The following is a 20,763-nucleotide window of genomic DNA, read 5'->3' on the forward strand; positions in this document are numbered from 1 at the left end:
TTACCGCCGCAGTCAGAATGGCCCAGGAAGCACCGCCAGTCTGTTGGCGGTCCCCATGACCGCCAGGGTCGGAATGACCCCCTATGTGTGTTCATAGTTGGGAATTCTGATGCCACTAATTGCAGATACAAGCATGTTAATCTAATGGTCCATCTGGTGTTCAGAAAATATGTTTTTGTGTTATGTTATACATTTAAAGTTTTTATTTCATTTTAAAGTTGAGGAGGAATGTTGTGTTGGAACTACGGGGTGTATCATGACAGAGGGGTGTCCGGAAAGTTCTATTATCACAAGATGAGGACAACCCTGTGATTCGAGGCGTATTTGGTTTGGTTCAGACGTCATGGTAAAAGTAAATAAAAGAGCAGGTTGGCTTGGCGTTAACAGGCAGTGAACACTAGCGATACTATGTGGGGTGTCATTTCTGTCACTCTAGCAAACTACCCAAGGCCCAGGGCACATGGTCCGATCTGAGGACATAACAGAAAAAAGCTTTCTTTTTCTTGGTGGGACATGTTCTCCATCCTCCTAGCTTCAGCGTGTGGGTTTCAGCACTCCAGTTATCATAATGCAGGCAGTACCCGTCCACTGTCTGTGGAAGCTGCATTCACCCTTCATCTTGTTCCATGCTGAACTGCAAGCATCCAGGATGGAGCCCATTGACTCAGTACTCGCGCTCATGTACACAGAGTCTTAACACCCTATCTGCTATCTTCACATGCAATCAAGCACTCTCTTTAGAATTTGATTAACATGCAGGGGAAATTCCATCCTAACAACCCCCTCTGAGGAGCATCTAAGGATGCTGTAGTTTCTCCTCCTACAGCGTCATTCTTTGACATGCTCAGACTCCCTGGTGCATATTTTTTAAATTATCTTGTATCAATTAATTATTAGAAAACTCTAGAGTTATTTTACCTGTAGCTAACAAGGAGATTTAAGCAAAGATACTAGGCTCTGATTGAAAACGTGGAACAGGGAAGGCTGTGATTGCAGATTAGTGAATCAGTTCCTAGATGATAAACCACATGAGGAAAAACCTAATAAAACCATTTAATTTCTTGAATTTGGTTCACAGTTCAGGGTAGGGATGTTGTCGCTGGCAAATTTTATGTGTTAATGGAGGTATAAAAATCATACCAATTCTTTTAGGAGAAAAGAAAAATATGGAGCATATTTTTGCCCTTTATTTTTATCTATAAAGATATCCTGCGGTGAGATTATTCTACAACTCAGATTAAATCCATGGGAACCTGAATGATATAATACACCATCCATGTTAACATGTAGAGGGTGGCATAAGTGGTAAAAATACATCCTTGTGTGTACATAAGTTGTAACTTGTTATGTATTTTGAGCATGTACTCGGATTGAGATAGAAAGATCCTGCTTGCAAGGCTTACTACAAGTGAGAAGCTGATGGAAGGACAAGTGCACCTGCTGGTGTACCTAGGATATAATGTGAGTGTTAGAAATGGGGTTCCTGGTTGGCTAGGGTAGGCACCTCAGGCAGGAACTGTGAGAAAGTAGCCTCTTTCTAGCCTTGTTACCCCCACTTTTGGCCTGTTTGTGAGTGTATGTCAGGGTGTTTTCACTGTCTCACTGGGATCCTGCTAGCCAGGGCCCAGTGCTCATAGTGAAAACACTATGTTTTCAGTATGTTTGTTATGTGTCACTGGGACCCTGCTAGTCAGGACCCCAGTGCTCATAAGTTTGTGGCCTATATGTATGTGTTCCCTGTGTGGTGCCTAACTGTCTCACTGAGGCTCTGCTAACCAGAACCTCAGTGGTTATGCTCTCTCATTTATTTCAAATTGTCACTAACAGGCTACTGACCAATTTTACCAATTTACATTGGCTTACTGGAACACCCTTATAATTCCCTAGTATATGGTACTGAGGTACCCAGGGTATTGGGGTTCCAGGAGATCCCTATGGGCTGCAGCATTTCTTTTGCCACCCATAGGGAGCTCTGACAATTCTTACACAGGCCTGCCACTGCAGCCTGAGTGAAATAACGTCCACGTTACTTCACAGCCATTTTACACTGCACTTAAGTAACTTATAAGTCACCTATATGTCTAACCTTTACCTGGTAAAGGTTAGGTGCAAAGTTACTTAGTGTGAGGGCACTAGCCAAGGTGCCCCCACATTGTTCAGAGCCAATTCCCTGAACTTTGTGAGTGCAGGGACACCATTACACGCGTGCACTACATATAGGTCACTACCTATATATAGCTTCACAATGGTAACTCCGAATATGGCCATGTAACATGTCTAAGATCATTGAATTGCCCCCTCTATGCCATCCTGGCATTGTTGGTACAATTCCATGATCCCAGTGGTCTGTAGCACAGACCCTGGTACTGCCAAACTGCCCTTCCTGGGGTTTCACTGCAGCTGCTGCTGCTGCCAACCCCTCAGACAGGCATCTGCCCTCCTGGGGTCCAGCCAGGCCTGGCCCAGGATGGCAGAACAAAGAACTTTCTCTGAGAGAGGGTGTGACACCCTCTCCCTTTGGAAAATGGTGTGAAGGTAGGGGAGGAGTAGCCTCCCCCAGCCTCTGGAAATGCTTTGTTGGGCACAGATGTGCCCAATTCTGCATAAGCCAGTCTACACCGGTTCAGGGACCCCTTAGCCCCTGCTCTGGTGCGAAACTGGACAAAGGAAAGGGGAGTGACCACTCCCCTGACCTGCACCTCCCCTGGGAGGTGTCCAGAGCTCCTCCAGTGTGCTCCAGACCTCTGCCATCTTGGAAACAGAGGTGCTTCTGGCACACTGGACTGCTCTGAGTGGCCAGTGCCACCAGGTGACGTCAGAGACTCCTTGTGATAGGCTCCTTCAGGTGTTAGTAGCCTATCCTCTCTCCTAGGTAGCCAAACCCTCTTTTCTGGCTATTTAGGGTCTCTGTCTCTGGGGAAACTTCAGATAACGAATGCATGAGCTCAGCCGAGTTCCTCTGCATCTCTCTCTTCACCTTCTGATAAGGAATCGACTGCTGACCGCGCTGGAAGCCTGCAAACCTGCAACATAGTAGCAAAGACGACTACTGCAACTCTGTAACGCTGATCCTGCCGCCTTCTCGACTGTTTTCCTGCTTGTGCATGCTGTGGGGGTAGCCTGCCTCCTCTCTGCACCAGAAGCTCCGAAGAAATCTCCCGTGGGTCGACGGAATCTTCCCCCTGCAACCGCAGGCACCAAAAAGCTGCATTACCGGTCCCTTGGGTCTCCTCTCAGCACGACGAGCGAGGTCCCTCGAATCCAGCAACTCTGTCCAAGTGACCCCCACAGTCCAGTGACTCTTCAGTCCAAGTTTGGTGGAGGTAAGTCCTTGCCTCACCTCGCTGGGCTGCATTGCTGGGAACCGCGACTTTGCAGCTACTCCGGCCCCTGTGCACTTCCGGCGGAAATCCTTTGTGCACAGCCAAGCCTGGGTCCACGGCACTCTAACCTGCATTGCACGACTTTCTAAGTTGGTCTCCGGCGACGTGGGACTCCTTTGTGCAACTTCGGCGAGCACCGTTTCACGCATCCTTGTAGTGCCTGTTTCTGGCACTTCTCCGGGTGCTACCGGCTTCAGAGAGGGCTCCTTGTCTTGCTCGACGTCCCCTCTCTCTGCTGGTTCAATTTGCGACCTCCTGGTCCCTCCTGGGCCTCAGCAGCGTCCAAAAACGCTAACCGCACGATTTGCAGCTAGCAAGGCTTGTTGGCGTTCTTTCGGCAGGAAAACACTTCTGCACGACTCTCCACGGCGAGAGGGATCCGTCCACCAAAGGGGAAGTCTCTAGCCCTTTTCGTTCCTGCAGAAACCTCAGCTTCTTCTGTCCAGTAGAAGCTTCTTTGCACCCGCAGCTGGCATTTCCTGGGCATTTGCCCATCTCCGACTTGCTTGTGACTTTTGGACTTGGTCCCCTTGTTCCACAGGTACCCTAGATTGGAAATCCACAGTTGTTGCATTGCTGGTTTGTGTCTTTCCTGCATTATTCCTCTAACACGACTACTTTGTCCTTAGGGGAACTTTAGTGCACTTTGCACTCACTTTTCAGGGTCTTGGGGAGGGTTATTTTTCTAACTCTCACTATTTTCTAATAGTCCCAGCGACCCTCTACAAGGTCACATAGGTTTGGGGTCCATTCGTGGTTCGCATTCCACTTTGTGCCAGCTGAGGGTGCAAGGAAGCTGCCACCGGATGGAAAAAGCTTTGTGTTCTGCAAGAACGAAGAGGACTAGGAACTTCCCCTTTGGAGGATGGATGTCCCACGTCGTGAAGAAGCTTGCAGAGGTGTTCCCACGCAGAAAGACCGCAAACAAGCCTTGCTATCTGCAAGGGTCGCGGTTAGGGTTTTTGGATGCTGCTGTGGCCCAGGAGGGACCAGGATGTCGCCACTTGGATGAGGAGACAGAGGGGGCGCCCAGCAAGTCAGGGAGCCCTCACAGAAGCAGGCAGCACCTGCAGAAGTACCGGAACAGGCACTTAGAAGAGGAGTGAACCGGAGTCCACCCGAAGTCACAAAAGGGAGTCCCACGACGCCGGAGGACAACTCTGAAGGTTGTGCACTGCAGGTTAGAGTGTCGGGGCCCAGGCTTGGCTGTGCACGAAGGAAATCCTCGAAGCATGCACAGGAGCCGGAGCAGCTGCAAATCACGCAGTACCCAGCAATGCAGTCTAGCGTGGGGAGGCAAGGACTTACCTCCACCAAACTTGGACTGAAGAGTCACTGGACTGTGGGAGTCATTTGGACAGAGTTGCTGAGTTCCAGGGATCACGCTCGTCGTGCTGAGAGGGGACCCAGAGGACCGGTAATGCAGTCTTTTGTTGCCTGTGGTTGCAGGGGGAAGATTCTGTCGACCCACTGGAGATGTTTTCTGGTGCAAGAAGGAGGCAGGCTACCCCCAGAGCATGCACCACCAGGAAACAAGCGAGAAAGCCATCCGGATGAAGCGATACAAGGTTGCAGTAATCGTCTTTGCTACTTTGTTGCGGTTTTGCAGGCGTCCTGAGCAGTCAGCGGTCGATCCTTTGGCAGAAGGTGAAGAGGGAGTTGCAGAGGAACTCTTATGAGCTCTTGCATTCGGTATCTCCAGAATTCCCAAAAGCAGAGACCCTAAATAGCCAGAAAAGGAGGTTTGGCTATGTAGGAAGGAGGATAGGCTAGTAACACACGTAAGAGCCTATCAGAAGGAGTCTCTGACGTCACCTGCTGACACTGGCCACTCAGAGCAGTCCAGTGTGCCAGCAACACCTCTGTTTCCAAGATGGCAGAGGTCTGGAGCACACTGGAGGAGCTCTGGGCACCTCCCAGGAGAGGTGCAGGTCAGGGGAGTGGTCACTCCCCTTTCCTTTGTCCAGTTTCGCACCAGAGCAGGGCTGGGGGATCCCTGAACCGGTGCAGACGGGCTTATGCAGAGATGGGCACCATCTGTGCCCATAAAAGCATTTCCAGAGGGTGGGGGAGGCTACTCCTCCTTAGCCCTGACATCTTTTTCCAAAGGGAGAGGGTGTAACACCCTCTCTCTGAGGAAGTCCTTTGTTCTGCCTTCCTGGGCCAAGCCTGGCTGCTCCCCAGGAGGGCAGAAACCTGTCTGAGGGGTTGGCAGCAGCTGCAGTGAAACCCCAGGCAAAGGCAGTTTGGCAGTACCCGGGTCTGTGCTAGAGACTCGGGGGATCATGGAATTGTCTCCCCAATGCCAGAATGGCATTGGGGTGACAATTCCATGATCTTAGACATGGTACATGGCCATGTTCGGAGTTACCATTGTGACGCTATACATAGGTAGTGACCTATGTATAGTGCACGCGTGAAATGGTGTCCCCGCACTCACAAAGCCCGGGGAATTTGCCCTGAACGATGTAGGGGCACCTTGGCTAGTGCCAGGGTGCCCACACACTAAGTAACTTTGCACCCAACCTTCACCAGGTGAAGGTTAGACATATAGGTGACTTGTAAGTTACTTATGTGCAGTGTAAAATGGCTGTGAAATAATGTGGGCATTATTTCACTCAGGCTGCAGTGGCAGGCCTGTGTAAGAATTTTCAGAGCTCCCTATGGGTGGCAAAAGAAATTATGCAGCCCATAGTGATCTCCTGGAACCCCAATACCCTGGGTACCGCAGTACCATATACTAGGGAATTATAAGGGTGTTCCAGTATGCCAATGTGAATTGGTAAAATTGGTCACTAGTCTGTTAGTGACAATTTTGGTATACAGAGAGAGCATAACCACTGAGGTTCTGGTTAGCAGAGCCTCAGTGAGACAGTTAATCATCACACAGGGAACACATACATATAGGCCACAAACTTATGAGCACTGGGGTCCTGGCTAGCAGGGACACATAACAAACATACTGAAAACATAGAGTTTTCACTATGAGCGCTGGGCCCTGGCTAGCAGGATCCCAGTGAGACAGTGAAAACACCCTGACATATACTCACAAACAGGCCAAAAGTGGGGGTAACAAGGCTAGAAAGAGGCTACTTTCTCACACAACCCCCAAACCCCCCATATGAAGGACAATAAGGCTAACCATGGCCAGTTGAGAGTTTATTGTCTAAGTGGTGATAAGTGTAGAGTGTAGGAAAGTACCATCTTGCCTGGCATGTTACCCCCATATTTCACTGTATATATGTTGTTTTAGTTGTATGTGTCACTGGGACCCTGCCAGCCAGGGCCCCAGTGCTCATAAGTGTGCCCTGTATGTGTTACCTGTGTTATGTCTAACTGTCTCACTGAGGCTCTGCTATCCAGAACCTCAGTGGTTATGCTCTCTCATTTTCTTTCCAAATTGTCACTAACATGCTAGTGACCAATTTCACCAATTTACATTGGCATACTGGAACACCCTTATAATTCCCTAGTATATGGTACTGAGGTACCCAGGGTATTGGGGTTCCAGGAGATCCCTATGGGCTGCAGCATTTCTTTTGCCACCCATAGGGAGCTCTGACAATTCTTACACAGGCCTGCCACTGCAGCCTGAGTGAAATAACGTCCACGTTATTTCACAGCCATTTTACACTGCACTTAAGTAACTTATAAGTCACCTATATGTCTAACCTTTACCTGGTAAAGGTTAGGTGCAAAGTTACTAGCACTAGCCAAGGTGCCCCCACATTGTTCAGAGCCAATTCCCTGAACTTTGTGAGTGCGGGGACACCATTACACGCGTGCACTACATATAGGTCACTACCTATATGTAGCTTCACAATGGTAACTCCGAATATGGCCATGTAACATGTCTATGATCATGGAATTGCCCCCTCTATGCCATCCTGGCATAGTTGGCACAATCCCATGATCCCAGTGGTCTGTAGCACAGACCCTGGTACTGCCAAACTGCCCTTCCTGGGGTTTCACTGCAGCTGCTGCTGCTGCCAACCCCTCAGACAGGCATCTGCCCTCCTGGGGTCCAGCCAGGCCTGGCCCAGGATGGCAGAACAAAGAACTTCCTCTGAGAGAGGGTGTGACACCCTCTCCCTTTGGAAAATGGTGTGAAGGCAGGGGAGGAGTAGCCTCCCCCAGCCTCTGGAAATGCTTTGTTGGGCACAGAGGTGCCCAATTCTGCATAAGCCAGTCTACACCGGTTCAGGGGACCCCTTAGCCCTGCTCTGGCGCGAAACTGGACAAAGGAAAGGGGAGTGACCACTCCCCTGACCTGCACCTCCCCTGGGAGGTGTCCAGAGCTGCTCCAGTGTGCTCCAGACCTCTGCCATCTTGGAAACAGAGGTGCTGCTGGCACACTGGACTGCTCTGAGTGGCCAGTGCCACCAGGTGACGTCAGAGACTCCTTCTGATAGGCTCCTTCAGGTGTTAGTAGCCTATCCTCTCTCCTAAGTAGCCAAACCCTCTTTTCTGGCTATTTAGGGTCTCTGTCTCTGGGGAAACTTTAGATAACGAATGCAAGAGCTCATCCGAGTTCCTCTGCATCTCTCTCTTCACCTTCTGCCAAGGAATCGACTGCTGACCGCGCTGGAAGCCTGCAAACCTGCAACATAGTAGCAAAGACGACTACTGCAACTCTGTAACGCTGATCCTGCCGCCTTCTCGACTGTTTTCCTGCTTGTGCATGCTGTGGGGGTAGTCTGCCTCCTCTCTGCACCAGAAGCTCCGAAGAAATCTCCCGTGGGTCGACGGAATCTTCCCCCTGCAACCGCAGGCACCAAAAAGCTGCATTACCGGTCCCTTGGGTCTCCTTTCAGCATGACGAGCGAGGTCCCTCGAATCCATCGACTCTGTCCAAGTGACCCCCACAGTCCAGTGACTCTTCAGTCCAAGTTTGGTGGAGGTAAGTCCTTGCCTCACCTCGCTGGGCTGCATTGCTGGGAACCGCGACTTTTGCAGCTACTCCGGCCCCTGTTCACTTCCGGCGGAAATCCTTTGTGCACAGCCAAGCCTGGGTCCACGGCACTCTAACCTGCATTGCACGACTTTCTAAGTTGGTCTCCGGCGACGTGGGACTCCTTTGTGCAACTTCGGCGAGCACCGTTTCACGCATCCTCGTAGTGCCTGTTTCTGGCACTTCTCCGGGTGCTACCTGCTTCAGAGAGGGCTCCTTATCTTGCTCGACGTCCCCTCTCTCTGCTGGTCCAATTTGCGACCTCCTGGTCCCTCCTGGGCCTCAGCAGCGTCCAAAAACGCTAACCACACGATTTGCAGCTAGCAAGGCTTGTTGGCGTTCTTTCGGCGGGAAAACACTTCTGCACGACTCTCCACGGCGAGAGGGATCCGTCCACCAAAGGGGAAGTCTCTAGCCCTTTTCGTTCCTGCAGAAACCTCAGCTTCTTCTGTCCAGTAGAAGCTTCTTTGCACCCGCAGCTGGCATTTCCTGGGCATTTGCCCATCTCCGACTTGCTTGTGACTTTTGGACTTGGTCCCCTTGTTCCACAGGTACCCTAGATTGGAAATCCACAGTTGTTGCATTGCTGGTTTGTGTCTTTCCTGCATTATTCCTCTAACACGACTTCTTTGTCCTTAGGGGAACTTTAGTGCACTTTGCACTCACTTTTCAGGGTCTTGGGGAGGGTTATTTTTCTAACTCTCACTATTTTCTAATAGTCCCAGCGACCCTCTACAAGGTCACATAGGTTTGGGGTCCATTCGTGGTTCGCATTCCACTTTTGGAGTATATGGTTTGTGTTGCCCCTATCCCTATGTTTCCCCATTGCATCCTATTGTAACTATACATTGTTTGCACTGTTTTCTAAGACTATACTGCATATTTTTGCTATTGTGTATATATATCTTGTGTATATTTCCTATCCTCTCACTGAGGGTACACTCTAAGATACTTTGGCATATTGTCATAAAAATAAAGTACCTTTATTTTTAGTATAACTGTGTATTGTGTTTTCTTATGATATTGTGCATATGACACTAAGTGGTACTGTAGTAGCTTCACACGTCTCCTAGTTCAGCCTAAGCTGCTCTGCTAAGCTACCATTATCTATCAGCCTAAGCTGCTAGACACCCTATACACTAATAAGGGATAACTGGGCCTGGTGCAAGGTGCAAGTACCCCTTGGTACTCACTACAAGCCAGTCCAGCCTCCTACACCCCGTCCATCTCTCCATCTAACCAACAGGAGAGAGAGAGAGAAAGAGCAGAAAGAAGGAAGGAAAAATGCAATACAACGCCCCCACAGAGCACAACACCGCAACGCTATCAGCGCAGAGAGAGAGAAAACAAATAAATAAATATGCGAGAGCACGGCACTGCCTGCCTTGCCTGCTCCACTGGAGTGGACACCTACCACTCGATCAATCACCGGGCACAACCTGCCCTTCCTGCTGGGGTGGACAATCACCACCCCCTCTGGCCAAAGTATCCCTCCCCAGCCCCTCCGGCTGGGAAATGTTGCCCCAACCCTTTCCGGTTGGGAGCTGTGGCCACACAGCGCCGTCCACTGTGTACCGAGACCATACCACTAACAGCCTCACACACATAGCGTCGCTGGATAATCAGAAACCCTTGGCTAATATTTACAGCAACTACTGAACCATGAATTCCTTAGCACTGAGAACAAAAGAGGGAAGGAAATGGCGCAATAAGGCAGAAACGATAATATCAACACAAAACTCCAGCACGCGGCCATCTGAAGGCCATCATCTGAATGTCTGAACGAGGTACTATAGAAGAGTCTGGAATAATGGGGACAGGAACATCCGCATGCCACCGTAAACAAAGAACAAACATAACAAGAAAGAACAGCAGGCTAATAGGAATAGCATATAGTACAATTATCCACAACTCCATTTAGAAGTGCAAACATAAATCACCCCGCCACCTCCCCCCTATACAACACCCTTTGCGAACAGAGGGAGAGAGAGAGAAGAAGAGGGAAACAAAACTTAAAACATAAACAGACGGGACCGAGGAAATGACAGATACTCACGACAGCACCAACACCCTGCCCCGGAGGGGGCCCGACCAGCCCAAAACGCCGTTGCCCCCCCTCCGCAGAGAGGCAGGAGCTGAGCCTGTGAGATCGTAGATCCAATCGCAATCCTCCACCAGATGTCGAAGTCAAGATATCGAAGCCAAGTCAGAGTATTTCAGATCCAGACAATTCAGGAAACAAACCGAGACCAGCCGCTCTTCTTTAGATTACTTTTAATAAGAACTAGTAAGACACAATAAGAAATACGTGTACACGGAGACTTGAGCGGGCAAAATCCAGCTCGAACAGTCTACCCAAAGAAGTAATGCATGATCTTTTATAGCATTAAACCGCTGACATTTTAATACATTTTCATTGGTTCTTGCTAATGTCGTATGATTAAATGTTTCTATATAGCACACGTGATGCTCCATATAAGGGTTAGAATCATGGACAGGAAGCTTGCACAATGTCCTCTGAATCAAATGTCTTGTGATACATCTATATGTGGAGAAAGAGGAACCATAAGTGCATACGTTAGTACTTTTAGCAGTGAGGATTTCGCAAGCTAGCATGCTGTGGTGTCTTGTGATGGCCGTCAGTTTAGCAAGCCTTGCAACATAATGCGTTTCAAGCACAATAGACATTTCTTCAAGGCCTAGTTAATTCAACATTGTAATGTGTTCAACAGAAACAGGCCTGTATTTTCATTGTGTATCACAGGGTCTACTAGGTCCAAATGGATCCAGGAGAACGTGATTCCACAGGAACACCTCTGCAAGCTTCTTCACAATGTGGGACATCCATCCTCCAAAGGGGAAGTTCCTAGTCCTCTTCGTTCTTGCAGAACTCCAAGCTTCTTCCAACAGGTGGCAGCTTCCTTGCACCCTCAGCTGGCATTTCCTGGGCTCCTGCCCACTCTCGACACTGTCGCGACTATTGGACTTGGTCCCCTTGTCTTACAGGTACTCCGGTCCGGAAATCTACTGTTGTTACATTGCTGGTGTTTGTTCTTCCGGCAGAATCCCCCTATCACAACTTCTGTGCTCTCTGGGGGTAGTAGGTGCACTTTACACCTACCTTTCAGGGACTTGGGGTGGGCTATTTTTCTAACCCTCACTGTTTTCCTACAGTCCCAGCGACCCTCTACAAGCTCACATAGGTTTGGGGTCCATGCGTGGTTCGCATTCCACTTTTGGAGTATATGGTTTGTGTTGCCCCTATACCTATGTGGACCTATTGCAATCAATTGTAACTTTACACTGCTTGCATTACTTTTCTTGCTATTACCTGCATAATTTTGGTTTGTGTACATATATCTTGTATATATATCTTATCCTCATACTGAAGGTACTCACTGAGATACTTTTGGCATATTGTCATAAAAATAAAGTACCTTTATTTTTAGTACTTCTGTGTATTGTGTTTTCTTATGATATTGTGCATATGACACCAGTGGTATAGTAGGAGCTTTACATGTCTCCTAGTTCAGCCTAAGCTGCTCTGCTATAGCTATGTTCTATCAGCCTAAGCTGCTAGAACACCTCTATTCTACTAATAAGGGATAACTGGACCTGGCACAAGGTGTAAGTACCTTTGGTACCCACTACAAGCCAGGCCAGCCTCTTACAATGTGGAAGTAGCTTTAGTCAAATATCACAATTACAAAGACATCAGCAAACACACTGGCGAAAAAACATTCAGTTGAACTGAGTGTTTGAAGAGCTTCAGTCACTCAGCACTCCTAATAAGACATCAACGTACACACTTCAGGGAAAAACCATTCAGATGCAGTGAATGTATGAAGAGTTACAGTCGCTTAGCACACTTCCAAATACACTATCGAACACACACTGGGGAAAAACCATACAGTTGCAGTGATGTTATCAAGAGCTTTAGTTGGTTATCACACCTCCAAGTACATCAGTGAACACACACAGGGGGAAAAGCATTCAAGTGCAGCGAATGTGTGACAAGCTTTAGTCAATTACCAAGCCTACAAAGCCATCAGCGAATTACAGAAGAAGATAAAATTACAACTATGAGGGACATGCAAAAGCCAGATGATGAAAACATTGATGATAGAAGTCCCGACTAGTCAGAAAAGAAAAATCACACTCAAAGCTTTGTAGAATTATAAGAGTGTCTGTTGTCAGTGATTGCTCATTTCATTTCTCTACAAATAAGAAAAAAAAAAAGAAGTTGCAAGGTACACATTAATACACCAGCAGAGTGTGGACTAAAAGATAGGAAACCTTTTTTCTCCCATGAAGTAGAGTTATATAAAAAAACATCCAAGCACATCTGTCATTGCTGCTCAACCAGTGCTTGGACTAACAAGTGTATTTTCAGCTAACTGGGATTTAGTGCTAAAACCTATAAACCCATCACACTCAAACTGATTTAACAAGCACACCCTGGAGAATATTCATAGCTGGTTGTGGTGTTTAGTACTTGTATGCAACATTGATGGTTGATTGACAGCAGCCAGAGAACAGTGTCCAAAAGCATGAGAACTGAAAGTAGGGAAAGCAAGATGGCGGCCGCTTGATTCGTCCGTGAACGTCTGCTCTGGCCAGATCCCCTTCAGTGCAGCGGTAGCAGCTCTCTTTTGAGCCGGGGGTTTCTTTGGGCGCCGGCCTAGGGGGAAGCGGTTATCTTTGTGGCTGGATACATTGTATCGGCGGGCTGCTACAAAGAAAATATTGTGGATGCTGTTGTTGCCGACGGATTGCACGTCCCCTCCGAGGAATGTGCTCTGGCTCACTCCCACTTTCGTTTGAGGGCAACGCCCGTTTTGTGGCCACGGACGCCACTCCTGGAAATCTTCTAACGCAGATTTACAAAATGGTTAGAATTTTTTTCTACTATCGGCGCCTGGCATTCAGTATTTATTGCAGTAACGCATCTGTGTTTAGGAGAGTGAAGGGGATAAAAATGCCGCCTAAAGGAGCGAAAACTACGACTTTGACTGGACGTGGAAAACCGTTAAGGATTAGTGCGTCAATTCAACAGGGGGCAACAGCGGATATAAAACATGGCTCGGGGGAGAAGACGAATCCTAAAACCAAGAATGCCTCGCTGGATAGGTTTCTTGAGAGAGGGAAGGATATATCGGTAGGGGGTATAGATGCGAGGGCCCCCTCTGCTGTTGTGGTGGCTGATCAATTAACGACTATCGAGATGGAGGCTGATGAAGGGCTCCCACCGCAGGAAGGGGGGGGCAGGTCTACACCTCAGATGTAGTGTGCTCAAAAAAGCATGTTGCCGACAATCAGGTGGATCGGCTGAAGAGCTTTCAAAATGATATGACACTGTCACATGTAGAAGTGGTGGGCCAACAACAGCAACAACAAAACTCCCCCAGTTGTGATGGAGCTAATAGGGTCGATAGCCCAGTAGAGGACCTGTTACACTTCACTGGTACAAGCTCATTAAAACAGGGTCTTATTGCGTCACGAGACAATGAGATAACGCAAGGAGACAAGTTCTTTTCATTATCGGATCATTCAAGCTGGTCAAGCAATGAGCAACTGAACTTAGAGGCTGATAGGACTTCCTCGGAGCTTGACTCTGAAATGTCCTCCTTAGTGCTAGGGAAGGAATCACATGAAAGTAGTAAGAATGCCACGGTAAGGAAGAAACAGAGGAAGAGAAGTGAACAATTAGGGCTCAATAAGCACTCTACTAATTCCCTGGATACTAAGGGTCTTCAGTGGGAATATTCTAAGGGTGATTTGACCCTGCATGATAATACCGAAAAACAATCTAACCCTGTGTCATTGGAAACCATATATCAAAGTAATATGGAACATCGAGAAGAATCTAAGTCTGAGAGCCGCAGGACCCAATTAGCCTGTTGAAAGATGCAAATCCAAATTCGCTGGGTGGCTAAAACATGTTCGGAGTTTGCTACGCGGATGGAAGAAGTGGAGACTCGTATCTCTCATTTGGAAGACGAGGCTGGATCGCAGCAAGTGACTCGAGAATCTATGGAGAAACAACTTGAGGATACTCAGTGGAAACTGACGGATTTAGAGGACAGACTAAGGCGTAATAACCTGCGAGTACTGGGTATACCAGCAGTGACTCTGCGGTCTTCCTGGTCCCACTGCGGATGTCCTCCCACCTCTTTCGGCAGTGGGTGCCCCGTCTGTTGTGGACCCCCAGGTCCCGGACTTCCTTGGCGATGACACGCCAAATGTCGACTTTCTGATGGGCGCTGACCTATTTGACATGTACAGGGTGGGAAAGGAATTTTCAACATTTTTCTGCATGTTAGATGTGATTGCCCCCCCCCTCCCCAACCCTGCCATGTGGCACATGCTCTCATCTGTCGTGCTTTGCACTCCTCATTCGCTCCCCACCCCACCATCTTACATCCACCATACACAACCCAGGCATAGCCCATTCAACGTGCACCCAGTGTACCCTGTTGGTCTGGAGGACCGTAGAGCAGCGCATACTGGGGCAGGACCCCATCCACAAGTTTCTCCAACTCTTCTGAAGTGAAGGCAGGGGCCCCTTCCCCAGTCGCAGCAGCCATTGTCTCTTCCAGACTGAGGTCACAGCAGCACTTGCAGTATAGGTCCTCTCCTGTGGATGATCAGGTCTCGAGTGATTAAGCAGATAGAAAATGGCGGTCACGCCCACGGCGGTGCGTACCGCGGCGGTGCGTACCGCGACCGCCGGCGCACATCGTCATTGGCTCCTGAGACCCATAGGGTTCAATGTTAACCAATGCTGCTTTGCGTCGCGGTCTTCGACCGCCTACCGCCACGGTGTGCCACACCAGCGCAGTGACCTCACATCCCACTGTCACACTTCACAGGTCAGGCAGCGGCCATTTCAAGGGCCCACATGGCATGATTTCTACTGCGTCACACAGGCCTAGGCCTTGCATTGCCACTCATACAAGCCTTTCAATGCATAGCGATTCGTGTACTGTGCAAGCTGTGTGAACGAACCTGTGGGTTGCTTGACTCTGTGCTCCATGTTGTCCTTCCTAGGCACCGTCCGCTGGGACTTGCGAGGAGAAGGATGAATCCTCCCGTGTACCGACCGCTGGTGGACCTGTCGACAATGGAAGAACGACACATTATACTTAGATACAGGCTTGACCGAGCCACTATACATGAACTGTGTGCCCAGCTGGAGCCAGACCTGATGTCCCCCATCCGCCAACCCACAGGGATTCCCCCTCTGGTGCAGGTTCTGTCAGTACTCCATTTTTTGGCAAGTGGGTCTTTTCAGACAACAGTGGCCATGTCATCAGGGATGTCTCAGCCTATGTTTTGTAAGGTTTTGTCCAGAGTGTTGTCTGCCCTGATGAAATACATGCGGAGATACATTGTTTTCCCTGAGGAGGGTGATTTGGCCACTGTAAAGGGTGATTTCTATGCCCTTGGACATATCCCCAACATCATTGGTGCCATTGATGGGACCCATGTGGCTTTAGTACCCCCAAAAGACAATGAGCAGGTGTACAGAAATAGAAAAAATTACCATTCGATGAATGTCCAGGTGGTCTGTTTGGCTGACCAATACATCTCCCATCTAAATGCCATGTTCCCGGGGTCAGTGCATGACGAATATGTCATGCGAAATAGCAGCATCCCATATGTGATGGAACAGCTATAGAGACACCGTGTGTGGCTAATAGTTGACTCTGGTTACCCCAACCTGCCTTGGCTATTGACCCCAGTGAGGAATCCCCGGACCAGGGCAGAGGAACGGTACATTGAGGCACATGGGCGAACTAGGAGGATTATAGAACGGACCTTCGGGGTCCTGAAGGCCAGGTTTAGGTGCCTGCATATGACAGGGGGATCCCTCATGTACTCACCAAAGAAGGTGTGTCATATCATCGTGGCCTGCTGTATGCTTCACAATCTTGCATTGCGACGCCAGGTGCCTTTCCTGCAGGAGGATGGTCCAGATGGTGGTGTTGTAGCAGCTGTGGAGCCTGTGGAGAGTGAAGAGGAGGAAGACGACGGGGACGACACGGACAACAGGGACACAGTTATACAACAGTATTTTCAGTAGCACACAGGTAAGAATCACCCACGCCATTTTACATTTACTTCTGGCCTCCTGCATCTCTACTTTCTGTGTTTCCCCCCAGTTCCTTTTCACTGATTTTTTACTTTCCCTTCCCTTTTCAGAGCTGTATGACCCACAGCGTGACTTCTGCTTTGTTTGCCCATGGACTAATGCTTATTGACACTGGTATGTTGTCATCACAATGTAAATGAACATTATTGCACCGTTATGTGTAATACATTTGTAAAGAATACAAGCAGACTCCTGACATTTGAAGTGCAATTGGTGATTTATTTTAAGTGCTGCGTATAGGTCCATGATAGTAAAACGGTGATGGGTGGGGGTGGGGTAATGTCCATGGCAGAGTCCAGTTCTCAGTAGCACAGGTGCATTGCCCATATGCCTGTGGAAGGATGGAGCAGGGGCAGTTCAAGGTTGGACAGGGTGACAATGTGGGACAGTGGGATGACATCAGGGGGTATCTTATGCTGGTGGGGGTCTTGGCATCCTACTCTGTCTTCTTGTGTGATCTCAGGTTCCGCTTGCGGGGTGGTTGATCTTCAGCAGGAGGTGGGGTTCTGGTGGCCTGTCGAGGTGTGGGGGCCTCCTGTCCACTAGCGCCGGCGGAGGTGGTAGGCTGTTCGTCGTCCGGGCTGGTGACAGGGGCCCTTTGAGGGTGCCACATGGTCCCGCAATGTGGTGACTATCTGGTTGAGGGCCAGGACGATGGTCCCCATTGCGATACCGATATTCCTGAGTTCGTCTCTGAACCCCATGTACCGTTCCTCCTGCTGTGCCTGGATCTCCTGGAACCTGGCCAGTACCGTCGCCATCGTCTCCTGGGAGTGGTGGTATGCTCCCATGATGGTGATGAGGGCCTCTTGGAGAGTGGGTTCCCTGGCCGGTCAACCCCCTCTCGCACAGCAGCCCTCCCAGTTGCCCTGTTTCCCCGGGCCTCTGTCCCCTGGACGGTGTGCCCACTACCACTGCCCCCAGGTCCCTGTTGTTGTTGGGGTGGTGGGTCAGCCTGGGTGCCCTGTAGTGGCGGACTCACCGCTGATTGACGCGTCCTGGAGACAGAGGCATGGGCCCGCTGGGTGGGAGCTGTGCTGGTATTCCCAGAGGGGGTTGGGTCTGCTGTGGCCTGTGTCTGTGTGTGGGGAACCGACTGTCCAGAGGTCCCCGATGGTCCGGGCTGGTCATCAGGTTCTAGGTCGACAGAGCTGCTGTCATCACTGGGGGCCTGTTCTGGGGGCGGGATGGACAAATCTGGACCCTCCTGGCCGGTGTGTTGGCGTTCGGGCCCTGCAGGGGTAAAAGAGTATGGTTATTGCTTCTGTGTGTGCCATGGCGTGCGATTTGTGGGTGCCCTTGTGTAGGAGGCTGGACTGGCTTGTAGTGAGTACCAAGGGGTACTTGCACCTTGCACCAGGCCCAGTTATCCCTTATTAGTGTATAGGGTGTCTAGCAGCTTAGGCTGATAGATAATGGTAGCTTAGCAGAGCAGCTTAGGCTGAACTAGGAGACGTGTGAAGCTACCACAGTACCACTTAGTGTCATATGCACAATATCATAAGAAAACACAATACACAGTTATACTAAAAATAAAGGTACTTTATTTTTATGACAATATGCCAAAGTATCTTAGAGTGTACCCTCAGTGAGAGGATAGGAAATATACACAAGATATATATACACAATAGCAAAAATATGCAGTATAGTCTTAGAAAACAGTGCAAACAATGTATAGTTACAATAGGATGCAATGGGGAAACATAGGGATAGGGGCAACACAAACCATATACTCCAAAAGTGGAATGCGAACCACGAATGGACCCCAAACCTATGTGACCTTGTAGAGGGTCGCTGGGACTATTAGAAAATAGTGAGAGTTAGAAAAATAACCCTCCCCAAGACCCTGAAAAGTGAGTGCAAAGTGCACTAAAGTTCCCCTAAGGACAAAAGAGTCGTGTTAGAGGAATAATGCAGGAAAGACACAAACCAGCAATGCAACAACTGTGGATTTCCAATCTAGGGTACCTGTGGAACAAGGGGACCAAGTCCAAAAGTCACAAGCAAGTCGGAGATGGGCAGATGCCCCGGAAATGCCAGCTGCGGGTGCAAAGAAGCTTCGACTGGACAGAAGAAGCTGAGGTTTCTGCAGGAACGAAAAGGGCTAGAGACTTCCCCTTTGGTGGACGGATCCCTCTCGCCGTGGAGAGTCGTGCAGAAGTGTTTTGCCGCCGAAAGGACGCCAACAAGCCTTGCTAGGCGCAAATCGTGCGTTTGGCGTTTTTGGACGCTGCTGGGGCCCAGGAGGGACCAGGAGGTCGCAAATTGGACCTGAAGAGAGAGGGGACGTCGAGCAAGACAAAGAGCCCTCACTGAAGCAGGTAGCACCCGGAGAAGTGCCAGAAACAGGCACTACGAGGATGCGTGAAACGGTGCTCGCCGAAGTTGCACAAAGGAGTCCCACGTCCCGGGAGACCAACTTAGAAAGTCGTGCAATGCAGGTTAGAGTGCCGTGGACCCAGGCTTGGCTGTGCACAAAGGATTTCCGCCGGAAGTGCACAGGGGCCGGAGTAGCTTGCAAAGTCGCGGTTCCCAGCAATGCAGCCCAGCGAGGTGAGGCAAGGACTTACCTCCACCAAACTTGGACTGAAGAGTCACTGGACTGTGGGGGTCACCTGGACAGAGTCGCTGGATTCGAGGGACCTCGCTCGTCGTGCTGAGAGGAGACCCAAGGGACCGGTAATGCAGCTTTTTGGTGCCTGCGGTTGCAGGGGGAAGATTCCGTTGACCCACGGGAGATTTCTTCGGAGCTTCTGGTGCAGAGAGGAGGCAGACTACCCCCACAGCATGCACAAGCAGGAAAACAGTCGAGAAGGCGGCAGGATCAGCGTTACAGAGTTGCAGTAGTCGTCTTTGCTACTATGTTGCAGGTTTGCAGGCTTCCAGCGCGGTCAGCGGTCGTTTCCTTATCAGAAGGTGAAGAGAGAGATGCAGAGGAACTCGGCTGAGCTCATGCATTCGTTATCTGAAGTTTCCCCAGAGACAGAGACCCTAAATAGCCAGAAAAGAGGGTTTGGCTACCTAGGAGAGAGGATAGGCTACTAACACCTGAAGGAGCCTATCAGCAGGAGTCTCTGACGTCACCTGGTGGCACTGGCCACTCAGAGCAGTCCAGTGTGCCAGCAGCACCTCTGTTTCCAAGATGGCAGAGGTCTGGAGCACACTGGAGGAGCTCTGGACACCTCCCAGGGGAGGTGCAGGTCAGGGGAGTGGTCACTCCCCTTTCCTTTGTCCAGTTTCGCGCCAGAGCAGGGGCTAAGGGGTCCCTGAACCGGTGTAGACTGGCTTATGCAGAATTGGGCACCTCTGTGCCCAACAAAGCATTTCCAGAGGCTGGGGGAGGCTACTCCTCCCCTGCCTTCACACCATTTTCCAAAGGGAGAGGGTGTCACACCCTCTCTCAGAGGAAGTTCTTTGTTCTGCCATCCTGGGCCAGGCCTGGCTGGACCCCAGGAGGGCAGCTGCCTGTCTGAGGGGTTGGCAGCAGCAGCAGCTGCAGTGAAACCCCAGGAAGGGCAGTTTGGCAGTACCAGGGTCTGTGCTACAGACCACTGGGATCATGGGATTGTGCCAACTATGCCAGGATGGCATAGAGGGGGCAATTCCATGATCATAGACATGTTACATGGCCATATTCGGAGTTACCATTGTGAAGCCACATATAGGTAGTGACCTATATGTAGTGCACGCGTGTAATGGTGTCCCCGCACTCACAAAGTTCAGGGAATTGGCTCTGAACAATGTGGGGGGCACCTTGGCTAGTGCCAGGGTGCCCTCACACTAAGTAACTTTGCACCTAACCTTTACCAGGTAAAGGTTAGACATATAGGTGACTTATAAGTTACTTAAGTGCAGTGAAAAATGGCTGTGAAATAACGTGGACGTTATTTCACTCAGGCTGCAGTGGCAGGCCTGTGTAAGAATTGTCAGAGCTCCCTATGGGTGGCAAAAGAAATGCTGCAGCCCATAGGGATCTCCTGGAACCCCAATACCCTGGGTACCTCAGTACCATATACTAGGGAATTATAAGGGTGTTCCAGTAAGCCAATGTAAATTGGTAAAAATGGTCACTAGCCTGTTAGTGACAATTTGGAAAGAAATGAGAGAGCATAACCACTGAGGTTCTGATTAGCAGAGCCTCAGTGAGACAGTTAGTCACTACACAGGTAACACATTCAGGCACACTTATGAGCACTGGGGCCCTGGGTTACCAGGGTCCCAGTGACACATACAACTAAAACAACATATATACAGTGAAAAATGGGGGTAACATG

This window comes from Pleurodeles waltl, chromosome 4_1 (genome assembly GCF_031143425.1).
Source record: "Pleurodeles waltl isolate 20211129_DDA chromosome 4_1, aPleWal1.hap1.20221129, whole genome shotgun sequence".
Lineage (NCBI taxonomy): Eukaryota > Metazoa > Chordata > Amphibia > Caudata > Salamandridae > Pleurodeles > Pleurodeles waltl.